Source organism: Stenella coeruleoalba, assembly GCF_951394435.1.
Source record: "Stenella coeruleoalba genome assembly, chromosome: 2".
Lineage (NCBI taxonomy): Eukaryota > Metazoa > Chordata > Mammalia > Artiodactyla > Delphinidae > Stenella > Stenella coeruleoalba.
Genome location: NC_137147.1, coordinates 30,537,199 through 30,551,507, shown reverse-complemented (window position 1 = coordinate 30,551,507; position 14,309 = coordinate 30,537,199). Strand labels below are relative to the sequence as shown.

The 14,309-nt window shown below is 44.5% G+C and overlaps 1 protein-coding gene across 6 annotated transcripts in view; it reads left to right on the top strand.

Moving 5' to 3' along the window:
* The window catches only part of SIPA1L1 (signal induced proliferation associated 1 like 1), a 503,209-nt gene that overhangs the window by 25,150 nt on the left and 463,750 nt on the right, over positions 1-14,309 (top strand). For 5 of the 6 annotated variants that reach the window (XM_079911875.1, XM_079911870.1, XM_079911872.1 and 2 more), the window contains one exon: positions 1,837-1,907. The gene's annotated coding sequence lies outside the window, so the exon portion shown is untranslated. Of the gene's footprint in view, positions 1-61; positions 158-1,836; positions 1,908-14,309 lie in introns of those variants that run through there. The other variant, XM_079911863.1, reaches the window with a different exon arrangement.

Below are 14,309 nucleotides of genomic sequence, written 5' to 3'. Positions count from 1 at the left end.
CTTCTTGTGATTTTTCTTTCTGTGCTATTTTGTTCACACAGTTTGTTCCGCAGGATTACTGAAGGGGAAACTAGGGAAGAGATCTGGTCATCTGACAATTACTTATTCTTCATTTCTGTTTCTTTGATCTACAGAAAGAACCAACAAATTAGGCAAGGTATTGGGTGATCAAAAGATTTGAAAGGGGTGCTAGGGCCGGAGATGAGTGGAGCATGGGGGTGCCTGGTTTAAGGTTGGTGACAAGACAAAAGGATGCCTCCTGCAGAGAGCTCTTTCCTGTCAAAAGCTGCTCACACAAGCAATAGACGTCTGTGAAAAAGAAAAAGAAAGAAACTTTCACCACTTTAAGTGCTGGTTAGCTGTGTTGCTCAATCCAGGGCCTTACAGATTTGTTTCAGTGAACAAATTCATAATGATCCTTTGTAATGGCTCATTGGTTCATTCATTTTTTAGGTGATGGAGAATCTGTTAAACGTTGCCTCTTCCCCCAAATCTCATTACAATCTCACAAAAACAATTTTCATAAGTGAGTTTGGCCCATTTCTAAATTGCTTCAAGATCCAAATTTCCGTTTGACCCGCCATCAAACAGGAAGTCCTGACTAGTGGTGCACTTTTGAACAATATGTTGACATTTAAAGTCCCTGTTTGAGTTCCTGCTCCAGGCATTATCTCATTGCATGCACTATCTCATTTTATTCTTACAGTCACCCTCTTGGTCCCATTTTTCAGACAAGGAAACTGAGGCTCAGAGTGGATGAGTCCCAGGTCACACAGCTAGTGGACTAAGGATCTAGGTTGATCGCAGGGCTGACATCACAGTCTGAGCTTTTAACCCCTATTCTTTAGTACCTTTTCAGTGAGTGCCAGGGAGTCTGGAGATAGAGGCTGTAGTAGTTCAGGAAGATTCCACGGAGGAAGTGGAAGATGAGTTGGATTTTGAGGATTGCATTGGAAATATGAGAATTGCATTGGGGAGGGAGTAAGGCAGAAAAACAAACAGAGCAGGCTCCCTTGCTTCTGTAGAGAAGGTGAGTTAGACCATTTTGTGGTTGACATTGCCAGTTAATTTTCAATTCAACACCTGCCTTGCCATTTGAACTTAATCTTATTATAGCAGATCTCTTTGCATGCCTTTTGTTTGTGCAGGTTTTACACACTGGGGGTTTTTAAGTCAATCAATGAGCATCTGTGCTGAAAGGAATTATTTTTGTGTGCATAAAAATAATTGGTCCAATTCCTCTGTGAACCAACAAGTAAAACCTATCTAATTCCTGTCTTAGAGGTAAAGAGTGATGCAGTATAGGAAGAAAAGCCTTTACCTACCTACCTCTCTTCTGTTTCTAGTCCATTCCACGATTTCCAGGAAAATGAATTTATACTGTTTGGAGGAAAGGCTGAGGTCAGCATAACTAGCCTGAATTTAGCATACAGACAGTGTCCTTGACAGTCACGCTCAATGTGCATAAATGTGCAAGGTATTCCAATAGCAGAGAGAGAACCAGCCGAGAAAGAGATTTGAGCTTTAATTTCCCACACATGACATCCAGATATACCACTGTCCTTCCCTTAAATTCTGTTTCGTACCATCCCACCATGAGAGTGTCTCATATAAAATATTCTTTCTCAAATATCCGGACTTCATTTCCAAGTCATTTAATTTTCCCCAGGTTGTTGACTCTGTGTCCTTGTCTTTAAATCATCTACTTCTTTCACCATTTCCATCTTTCTTATCTTTTTTGCAGAAAGTAATTTTTCCAAAGACATATTTCAATGCATAGAAGGGGGAAATTACTTCACTTTTATTTAGCATCTCCCGAAACTTTCTTTGTTTCAGGGAAAGCTGGAATCAAGTGACTTTCTCCTTTGTCTATCTGAGCAACGCAGTTTCTCCATCTCTGTATAAAGGTAAGCACCACTGGTGGCAGCCATCTAGCCATTGCTGGGTGGGACCAAACCTACTCTCAGCTCCAGAAGATAGCCCTGATTGGTCTCCGCTACTGGAAGTCCAATTGTCATGGTCACAAGGTTTGGTTCAGGGATGAGCCAGTCAGTGCAAAGCTTTGAGCTGCTGTTGGTTGATTGTGAGAGACAAACTCTCCTGTCACGTGAGAACAAGAGAGCGTGAAATTCTTCTACAATCATCAGGAAGTTAGCCCTAGGAGGCAACGAACATTGGGTATAAAAAAGAAGAGAGGTAGGGCTTCCCTGGTGGCGCAGTGTTTGAGAGTCCACCTGCCGATGCAGGGGACACGGTTTGTGCCCCAGTCCGGGAGGATCCCACATGCCGCGGAGCGGCTGGGCCCGTGAGCCATGGCCGCTGAGCCTGCGCGTCCGGAGCCTGTGCTCCGCCACGGGAGAGGCCACAGCAGTGAGAGGCCCGCGTACCACAAAAAAAAAAAAAGAAGAGAGGTAGAAAGAAACTGAGTCTTCACATCATTGTAGCCGTCAGTACAGTCCATTTACCTCTATGCTCCCAGTTGGCCGATAAATCCCTTCTTGTTTGTGAATTCCAATTAGGTTTTCTGTTACTTGCAGCCAAAACCCTTTTATCTGATACACTCGACTACTGGGTAGTGGAACTAAAACACAATATTACACCTCAAAATGCAGTTTATCCAGTCTAGCCATCTAACAATAGAGTACTGGATAATTAAATTGCATTCGATGATGATATATTAGCCAGGACAGACTAGGCTGTTATGAATAGAAATGACAGTCACATAACAATGGGAAACAAGTGTTCCTCGTCAGCAGCTGGCTTTCTTCTGCATGGTTTCATTGGTTTTTCAGGAACCTAGGTTCCTTCCATCTTTTGGCTCCCCCGTCGCTTAGGGCCTTGTCATCACCCTTATCAAGCTGGAGGAAGGGAAAGGAGGATGAGGTGGGCACCACTGCTTTTTAAAAGCCTTGGCCTAGGGCTTCCCCGGTGGCACAGTGGTTGAGAGTCCACCTGCCGATGCAGGGGACACGGGTTCGTGCCCTGGTCCAGGAGGATCCCACATGCTGCAGAGCGGCTGGGCCTGTGAGCCATGGCCACTGAGCCTGCGCGTCCGGAGCCTGTGCTCCGCAACGGGAGAGACCACAGCAGTGAGAGGCCCATGTACCACAGACACACAAAAAAAAGCCTTGGCCTAGAAATGGGACAAACTCTTTACACCCTCCCTTGGCGTAAACTAGTCACATGGGCACATCTAACTGCAAAGGAACCCAGGAAGAGGAAGTGGATTTTTGGTAACTAGTTCCTAGTCTTGGCCTGGATAGAATACTTCAGGAGACTCTTAAATACATGGGAAAATGCCAACAGAGCATTGTGCATAGTATGAGCCCAGGTTTTCTAAGGTCCCAATCTCTAAGGTTCTAAGGTCCCACATAGCGTAAGCTATGTCTCTTTCTGTTCCAGCCCTGTGTCAAGGCTCTGCGTTTGTTCTTTTCCAGCCATGTTGGTACATTCATGATGTTCTCTATAGCAAACCCACCCCACCATCCCCTGATGAGCAATATGGATGTCACTGAAGTTCTTGGAGGAAGACAGAAATGTAATCAGATTCCTCCATGGATATCTGTTCTTTGCTCCAAAATTCTCTTCCCTTGTAGCACACTCACCTCACTTGTTCCTCTTCTCGGCCACATGCTTCCCTTTCGCCATCTCCAGCCCCTAAAAGCGTCCTCATTGAGCAGTTGGCTCTTGCCCTTTGTTATATGTCCACTCAGCAAAGCAAAAACCTGATATTAAGCCTAAAACCAAACAAGATATTTTTACCTCCAGCATACCCCTCAGGGAACTTAGCAGATCATTCCCTGAACAAAAAAGGTCTCTTCTTGGGGCAGGGCTAGGTGGGGAGTTGCTAAATAAGGAAATGAATTTTTGCCATAAAAATTCATTTACATAGAAAGAAAGACTGGAAGGATGTTAACAGTGTTTATCTCTAGGTAACTGGATTGCAAGTGGTTTTTTCCTCTTGCGTGTTCCTGTACTTTAATTTCTGTTTCCCGATCTTTCAAATTTTCTAAAGTACATGATGTAGTTCTTTAATCTGAAAGAAAAAAAGTAAAGGAAATTGTCTTTTGCTCAATTTTACTTATCAGTAGGGAAATGCCAATCAAAACCACAATGAGATACCACTTCATACCCATTAGGAGGGCAATTATGGAAAAAAAAAAGACAACAGAAAATAACAAGTGTTGGCAAGGATGCAGAGAAATTAGAACCCTTGTGCATGTTGGTGGCAATGTAAAATGGTGCTGCCACTCTGGAAAACAGTATGGTGGTTTCTCAAAAAATTAAATATAGGAATATCATATGATCCAGCAATTCCACTTCTGGGTTTATACCCCAAAGAACTGAAAGCAGGGGCTTGAAGAGATAATTGTACAGCCATGTTCATAGCAGCATTATTCACAATATCCAAGAGATGAAAGCAACCCACGTGTCCATCAACGAATGAATAAATGAAATGTGGCATATACGTATGATGAAATATTATTCAGCTTTAAAAGGAAGGAAATTCTGACACATGCACACGGATGAACCTTGAGGAATTATGCCAAGAGAAATAAGGAGTCACAAAAAGACAAATATTGTATAATTCCACTTATATGAGTACGTATAGTGGTCAAATTCACAGAGACAGAAAGTAATATGGTGGTTGCCAGGGCTAGGGGAAGCAGGGATGGGGTGTTAGTGTTTAATGGGTAGAGAGTTTTAGATGGGAAAGGTGAAAATGTTCTAGAGATCGATAGTGGTGATGGTTGCCCAACAATGTAAATGTACTTAATGCCAATGAACTGTACACTTAAAAATGGTTAACATGGTAAATTTTATGTTATGTGTATTTTTCATAATTTTTTTTTTTAACATCTTTATTGGAGTATAATTGCTTTACAATGGTATGTTAGTTTCAGCTTCACAACAAAATGAATCAGTTATATATATACATATATTCCCATATCTCTTCCCGCTTGCGTCTCCCTCCCTCCCACCCTCCCTATCCCACCCCTCCAGGCGGTCACAAAGCACCGAGCTGATCTCCCTGTGCTATGCGGCTGCTTCCCACTAGCTATCTACCTTACGTTTGGTAGTGTATATATGTCCATGCCTCTTTATCGCTTTGTCACCATTTACACTTCCCCCTCCCCATAGCCTCAAGTCCATTCTCTAGTAAGTCTGTGTCTTTATTCCTGTTTCACCCCTAGGTTTTTCATGACATTTTTTTTTTTTTTAAATTCCATATATATGTGTTAGCATACGGTATTTGTCTCTCTCTTTCTGACTTACTTCACTCTGTATGACAGACTCTAGGTCTATCCACCTCATTACAAATAGCTCAATTTCGTCTCTTTTTATGGCTGAGTAATATTCCATTGTATATATGTGCCACATCTTCTTTATCCATTCATCCGATGATGGACACTTAGGTTGTTTCCATCTCTGGGCTATTGTAAATAGAGCTGCAATGAACATTTTGGTACATGACTCTTTTTGAATTATGGTTTTCTCAGGGTATATGCCCAGTAGTGGGATTGCTGGGTCATATGGTAGTTCTATTTGTAGCTTTTTAAGGAACCTCCATACTGTTCTCCACAGTGGCTGTATCAATTTACATTCCCACCAACAGTGTAAGAGGGTTCCCTTTTCTCCACACCCTCTCCAGCATTTATTGTTTCTAGATTTTTTGATGATAGCCATTCTGACTGGTGTGAGATGATATCTCATTGTAGTTTTGATTTGCATTTCTCTCATGATTAGTGATGTTGAGCATTCTTTCATGTGTTTGTTGGCACTCTGTATATCTTCTTTGGAGAAATGTCTATTTAGGTCTTCTGCCCATTTTTGGATTGGGTTGTTTGTTTTTTTGTTATTAAGCTGCATGAGCTGCTTATAAATTTTGGAGATCAATCCTTTGTCAGTTGCTTCATTTGCAAATATTTTCTCCTATTCTGAGGGTTGTCTTTTGGTCTTCTTTATGGTTTCCTTTGCTGCGCAAAAGCTTTTAAGTTTCATTAGGTCCCATTTGTTTACTCTTGTTTTTATTTCCATTACTCTAGGAGGTGGGTCAGAAAGAATCTTGCTGTGATTTATGTCATAGAGTGTTCTGCCTATGTTTTCCTCTAAGAGTTTGATAGTTTCTGGCCTTACATTTAGGTCTTTAATCCATTTTGAGCTTATTTTTGTGTATGGTGTTAGGGAGTGATCTAACTTCATACTTTTACATGTAGCTGTCCAGTTTTCCCAGCACCACTTATTGAATAGGCTGTCCTTTCTCCACGGTACATTTCTGCCTCCTTTGTCAAAGATAAGGTGACCATATGTGCGTGGGTTTATCTCTGGGCTTTCTATCCTGTTCCATTGATCTATCTTTCTGTTTTTGTGCCAGTACCATACCGTTTTGATAACTGTAGCTTTGTAGTATAGTCTGAAGTCTGGGAGCCTGATTCCTCCAGTTCCTTCTTTCGTTCTCAAGATTGCTTTGGCTATTCGGGGTCTTTTGTGTTTCCATACAAATTGCAAAATTTTTTGTTCTAGTTCTGTGAAAAATGCCAGTGGTAGTTTGATAGGGATTGCATTGAATCTATAGATTGCTTTGGGTAGTAGAGTCATTTTCACAATGTTGATTCTTCCGATCCAAGAACATGGTATATCTTTCCATCTATTTGTATCATCTTTAATTTCTTTCATCAGTGTCTTATAGTTTTCTGCATACAGGTCTTTTGTCTCCCTAGGTAGGTTTATTCCTAGGTATTTGATTCTTTTTGTCACAATGGTAAATGGGAGTGTTTCCTTAATTTCTCTTTCAGATTTTTCATCGTTAGTGTATAGGAATGCAAGAGATTTCTGTGCATTAATATTGTATCCTGCAACTTTACCAAATTCATTGATTAGCTCTATTAGTTTTCTGGTGGCATCTTTAGGATTCTCTATGTATAGTATCATGTAATCTGCAAAAAGTGACAGTTTTGCTTCTTCTTTTCCAATTTGTATTCATTTTATTTCTTTTTCTTCTCTGATTGCCATGGCTATGACTTCCAAAACTATGTTGAATAATAGTGGTGAGAGTGGACATCATTGTCTTGTTCCTGTTTTTTTAAAAAAAGAATTTATCTTTCCATAGACAATTTTACAAGAATTTTTGACTTGGATAGCTTGTGATCTCTTTTGAAAACCAGATATTTCCCTAGTTTGGGCTTTCCACCTACACAGTATGCCTTTTTATATGAATTTGTAAAAAAGAAGAAATACTCGTTTTACCAGTATTACATAAGGCTCAGGGGTTTAATAAGATATGGCTTCTCTTCTCCAAGGATTTGCCATCTAATAAGTGGGAAAGACAGGTAAACAATTAACTACAATCCGCAGGGAAATGCAATAGTGGCCAAGTGTAGAGATACAAGCAGTGAATTCTGCCTGGGTAGTTAAAGAGGCTTTTCAGAGAAAGAGGTGTTTAGACTGGACTTGGAAAAACCCTTGCGAATTTACTAATGAAAAAGATGGGATGAACATGGAGGGCACACTGGAAAGTGACATAGAGACGGGGGACAGCACTGGGACAGGAGGAAATCAGTGACCCCAGGCTTAGGGCATCACGGGACCCTGAACACACCTGGCTGAATGCCAGCAGGGGGGCAAGCTCAGGCTTGGACGTGGCAGTGTTGTCTTTCCTGGGGAGATGACTCAGGATGTGGGCTGAACTCAGAAAGCAAAGTCCAAGCCAGCCATGTGTCAGGACCAGAGCGAGACCTTGGCTGGCTCGGTGGTGTGATTCTGGAGGGACATGGAGCATGCTGGAGCTTCCTGTGTAAACAGGGGAATGGCTCCCTGCATGTTGGTGCCTGATTGCGTGCAGCTGTTGGTTTTGCAGTCTGACAAGGAATGGAGTAGAAGTGCTCTTCATTAACTGCAAAAGCTTATGTAACGTTTCTTGTCGGCATCTTGGACTTGGCCGTTCTGCAACGCGTCTCCCCCCAGTACCCACACACATGGACTTGCGTGGGGCAGTGGAGTGCAAATGGCGCACAGCTGTACAACCAGTGCCTTGGCCCCGGCAGGGGGAGAACAGAGCGTGCTGGTGTGCTGGAAATCCGTGGGTGCTGTGTCAGTCATTCTGAGTCGTGGGATTGGTGGGGGGGAATCAGCTTGCGAGGAGGAGACAGAGGGCGTGTAGAATTACACATCTTGGACCTGGAAGGTCATCAAGATCAACTCATTCACCGGTTTATTGTCAATCGGTGTGGGTCACTCTTGTCACTGCAGCTGTCTCTGCTGTTTGAATCTTCTGCCATGTGCTGGTCCCTGCCTTCTGTTGGGCACTTCTATTTCCGGCAACCACAAAGATGGCCTTTACGGCTCCTCTCTGCATCCCCAGGCTTCCCTAAGAGGAACTTTAACCCTGCTCCCAAGGCCACAGAAGTGTCCAGGATCCATGAGCGTCCACAGCCAAGTCTCATCTGGCCACGGCAGGAGCACAAAGTATAGGGGACGGGCCATGTGGAGAATCCTACAAATGTACCCCATCTCATTTTCCAAATTCCCAGGATTCTATCACCTACTTGGGGTCAGACCTTGACTCTCTTACCCAAACAGCACCTAAACCTCAACCCTCTTCCCTTCTTGGAAGCCTCCTTAATTCCCCAGGTGGGCCTGACTCACAAAGAGCTGGAAATTCCCTGCCTGGGGTCAGGATACCCAGGTCTGGGAACACAAAGCCCTGGCTGCCTTTCCTGGAAGGGAAAGGGGGAAATTATCTTTCCATCGTGTTCGCTGATAGGTCAGAATAGCACAAAAGATAAGCTATGATTAATTTCTCAGTATCTCACCTTGTTACACATGGACGGTCTCATTCACCTGAACACCTGGAGACAGGTGAGCTGGGCTCACTCATCTGATACCATAATGTCAAGTGGAGCCGTTGGCCCTACCACCTGGTAGTCTGTTCATGGGTCTTTCTTGACTCCCCAAGATGTAACTCCTGGACACTTCCGGGTGGGCCTCTGATTGCTCCTTCATTTCCTTTAATTTACACTCACAAGTGCTCCTAGGTGACACCTAGGTGACACCTCCCATCTCATCCCTAGGTGACACCTCCCATCTCATCCCAGCTCTGCCTCCTGTTCACTCCTAGACATTCTCCTGCATCCTTAGGCACAAAGCCCCAGGGAACCTGATCTGATTTTAGGGCAGAGCCCCACTGATATAGCAGGACCTAACCCTAGCAAAGCAGTGACTGAGGGTTAGGAATCTAAGGTATGAACCCTCCTTACTTTCATACAATTCTAAAACTACTTTTGAACTAGGAATCCTGGCACCGCTGACCCAGAGGAGTACTGCCATTTGTGACGAGCCAGCTGTCCCCAGGCCCAGGTCAAGAAGCCCTGGGATCGAATGGCCTGAACTCTGCTAAATGGACAAGGCCCTTCTTTTCCGGAATTTGAAACGATTAAGTGGTTCAATGAAGGCACTTTGTTCACTGAAGGAAGGGCCTTGTTGGTTGGCTTTCTCTAGAGTGTTCTTTAAGGACGTTTCCCACCTTCCAGATTCTATATATTTGATTTTCCATCTTGTCTGGGTTCCTCGGAAAGCTGGAGCCTTCCCTCTGATGTCCAAATGCAGGGCATCGACAAGCTCTTTACGCTGGAAGATGTGCTAACATCGGGGCCACTCCTTAGGCATCCTTTTCCAGCCCCTCCCAACAATCTCTGAGCCTGAGCTCCACTTCACGTCTGGTGTCTGGGATGTATGTCCGCATGTTTAAAATGTCTTCTGCATGTCAGCTCCTGCCCTCCTTTCCCAGGTCTGCAAACTACGTCCTTTTACTTCCTCCTGGCTGTAGCCCCCAAAGCTGGAGGGCATGTCACCGTGGCCTGCTGCAGCAGCCTATGTGTACGAGCAGATATAGCATCCAACGATCTGATTTATGTTTTCCAGATTTACCGCATCGCTCGCATACCCAGGCCGGCTGATATTTTAGGAACGTGAATCAGAGTGTCTGGCATGGCTCCCTCTGCAGCCGAGCTCCGGCTGCAGGCATAATGAAGTTGGGAGGGGGGAAGAACTCTACTTATCGGGGAGGAAATGTGTGTCAGTAACAAGTCTGCCTGGCAACAGCACTAGGAGAGATCCCAGGCCCCAAGATCAGAGCCAGCATCTCCACACTGGTGGAGAAGCGTCACGCTGCACAATTTTCCTCCTTGGAAAATTGACTACCCTCTTTTAAAAAAAAAAAAGGCAAATAAGTGTTTTGTACGTGCATTCTCCAAAAGATATCCCCCTAACTTGCCATCAAACAGGGAGACTGCAATAAACTGAAATGTCACCGGGCTGGGTCTGTCCACGGAGATGTTATACGTGAATAATAAGAGACGAGTTTCTGCAATGCAGTAAGAGGCAGGAAGATGAAGCCGAAAGGAACAGAGCTAACTGACTCTCTGCAACTCAGTGTAGGACTCTGCTTAGGGAGTAGGGCTCAAGACTAGGGAGACAGGGAAATATTCCTCTATTTTTTCCTAAGCTTCTTGGCATGTGCTGCTAAATATAGAGTTTCCTATTTCTCAAGGAGTCTATTCAGAATGCGGGAGAAAGTGGAACAAGGACTGATCTAGACATCTGCACATGTGGGGCTACGACAAGAGCAGTGGTTCTTTTTCACCTCTGGATGCCAATGCCTAGAGCAACAATAGACACCAGGTAGCAGCCTCATACAGGTGTGTTGAGCCAAACCTGGACCTGGCTCTCTTTGTACTTTGAGTGCCCCTGAGTGTATCTCTTTACCCTTCCAGGCATCCTTTTTACCATCTGGAGAATGAACCAATGATCTCTTAGGGATTGTCCCAGGTCCCACATTCTAGGGTCTCATGGTCAAAAGTGGTCTTACGGGCTTCTCTGGTGGCGCAGTGGTTGAGAGTCCACCTGCCGATGCAGGGGACGTGGGTTCGTGCCCCGGTCCGGGAAGATCCCGCATGCCGCGGAGCGGCTGGGCCCGTGGGCCGTGGCCGCTGGGCCTGCATGTCCGGAGCCTGTGCTTTGCGACGGGAGAGGCCACAGAAGTGAGACCCGCGTACCGCAAAAAAAAAAAAAAAAAAAAAAAAAAAGTGGTCTTACAATTTTTAAAAAGCAGGGAATTAAAAATGTTCCCATAAGTGTTTATATCTCAAATGCCTGATCTTCAGGTTCTGCTCTATTATCACAGTGTGTGCACACAACTCTTCAGACTTGAATGTTCCCATGAATACATCATTCAGTGGTATCTGGGATACATTTACATTTTTAGCATCAGTGTAATTCTATTTGGTTTTATGCCACGGGAAGTTCAAGCCTGATTCAATTACGGGGTTTCACAAAATGAGTTTTTAAAAAGGGAAGACAATGCGTTGCACATGTTATAACATTGTACTTTGCATTGTTATCCAATCAGGCATGTTGGGGGTGGCTCGTGCTTCGGTCCAAGAATTTAGCAATCCGTAAAATTGAATATTTTACTATCTTATTTGGAAACATGGAATTTAAGAGCTGGACCTTCGAGGTGGGCAGGCATCACCTACTAAAATAAGGGCAGGGAACTTTGTGTACACTTTTGCATATCTCTCACCTCCTAATGTAGCTTTCATATTGTTGGCTTGAAAAACTGAACAGAAAAAGCCTTGATTGCTAAACCTGGGAATGAGGAGGGGTTTGGGAGCATCAAACAGCACAGCATGCAATCTGAGAGCGCTTCCCTTTCTATCAAAAACAGCCATAGTAAGATTGCAATTCCTGTCTGTCAGAGAAGGGGCAGAGGTAACCATGCAGAACTGCACAGAGGGAGAATTCTTCCCAGGTAACAGCTGCAGCTGGCTTTTTCCATAAAGTGCACACTGAAAAGAAGCAACCCTCCGTGGAAATAGAGTTGAAGTCAACTCAGACTTAACAGGGGGAACATTGAGTCAGTTCAGCACGAATGAGGAGTTATAGCAATGTTGGTTAAAACCTCTGGTCTGAGTAAGCAGACATGGTAACTGTAGAACCCAGAAGGGAAATTCAAACCAAAAAGGATGAGAAGCAAAAGTCCTGAGATCACCCAAGTGAGGTATGAGATGAGAGGGGAAATCACGGGGACATTTTCCTAAGTCCTACTGAGGCCATGTAGTTGCAGGGAGACTCCTAGTCTTAACCAGTGAGAAGTGTAAGCTGTAATGCAGAAGGCAGGACTCACGGTCAAGCCTGAAGACGAGGGGAAGTTGAATACTGGAGACTGAAAAAAGAAGTCAAAGGCAAGCTGGAAGAATTGAGGGAAGGGAAGGGTCAAAGCAGCAAACTCAGAGCAAAGACAGTGAGTCTTGGTGGCACAGTGGTTGAGAGTCCGCCTGCTGATGCAGGGGACACAGGTTCGTGCCCCGGTCCGGGAAGATCCCACATGCCGCGGAGCGGCTGGGCCCATGAGCTATGGCCGCTGAGCCTGCGCGTCCAGAGCCTGTGCTCCGCAACGGGAGAGGCCACAACAGTGAGAGGCCCATGTAAGGCAAAAAACAAACAAACAAAAAAACAAAAAAAAAAGACAGTGAGTCTTAAATTTCTGGAGTTCTTTTATATGATGCTTGATCCATGGCTAGGGTGACCATTTAGAGGAACTACATAGAGGTTTGGACAAATAAGAGGACCCAAACTGGATCATGACAAAATTACTTCCTTTAGACAATGTCCTTAAATATTAGAAGTTAATACCAGAACCACAATCTATATGTATCTATCTTCATTTTATTTTGGCTAGAAGCAATGTTACCCCCAAACCGGGTTCATTTTTTGGTGGGTGTCAAGCCAAGAGATAAAACGGAGCAAAAGCTCAGGAGAAGACAGTATTTATTACTTGCAGCAAGTAAGGAAAACACTGGGGAAATTTTAAGCTAAGCGTACGTGCATATTCTTGAAGGGGCTTGAGCAGAGGAGAATTCAGCATTGAATTGGGGCAGAGGTTGACAGAGTCCAAGCTTTAGCTGATTGAAGTCATAAGGGTCAGAAAAGGTCAATGTCATCATTCCTTAGGTCCTGACCAGACTGGGGTCGTATTAAACAGTTACCATCCTCCACCTAGGTAGGGACCTTAGTTCCTGCAGAACTCAAAGATGTGTATCAGATGGTGATGTATATCCCGTGAGGAGGAACTAGGATTCTGTTTCATTGCTGAACTATTGTTTCTTGACTGCTTTTCATTCCTTTGTTCCCTAAAGGTCATTAATTACTGAGACCTCCTCAAGGACAAGCATTGTGGCCAGGCTCAGATCACAAAACGGCTTCTCTTATGTCAAGAAAGCCATGACTGGTTCTCTTTCTCTGGGCACCCCCAACCCCCATCTACTAACAGTAACAGAAAGCCCGGCAGAAAGGAGTTTGAACCATAAGGAACATTTATTGATTGATTGATTGATTGATTGATGTTGGGGGTAGGAGTTTTTATTAATTAATTTATTTATTTTTGCTGTGTTGGGTCTTCGTTTCTGTGCGAGGGCTTTCTCTAGTTGTGGCAAGCAGGGGTCACTCTTCATCGCGGTGTGCGGGCCTCTCACTGTTGCGGCCTCTCTTGTTGCGGAGCACAGGCTCCAGACGTGCAGGCTCAGTAGTTGTGGCTCACGGGCCTAGTTGCTCCGTGGCATGTGGGATCCTCCCAGGCCAGGGCTCGAACCCATGTCCCTTGCATTAGCAGGCAGATTCTCAACCACTGTACCACCAGGGAAGCCCAAGGAACATTTATTGTCTCATAAAACAGGAAGTTAGGTGAGATAGGGCAATTCCAGGGTTCTTCCAATCAGGGTCCCCACGCCTCCTGCAAGAACCCAATTCTTTCCACCTTTCGCCTCCCCCATCCTCAAAGTGGTGTCCTCTTAGGATGGCTCTCCTCATGGCTTCTGCAGTTTTAGGTATCCATGTAGATAACAATGTTCAAGACAGGAAAAAAAGAAAGTCCCTCCCTTGTGTAACTTCTTAACAGCAAAGAATCACTTCCCAGAAGTGCTTCTCATAATTTTTCCTCACATCTTTTCAATCATAATTGCATTACACTCCCATGCAATTGCCGAAAGCAATCTTTTGGCAAGGGAAGCTAGATAAACAGACCAGCTGAGACTGATAAAAGTTCATTCTGTGGGGCCTTTCCCTGTTGCTACTTTGGTCAGATTCTTTTTTTTTTTTTTTTTTTTTTTTGGTGGTACGTGGGCCTCACTGTTGTGGCCTCTCCCGTTGCGGAGCACAGGCTCCGGACGCGCAGGCTCAGCGGCCATGGCTCATGGGCCCAGCCGCTCCGTGGCATGTGGGATCTTCCCGGACCGCGGCACGAACCCGTGTCC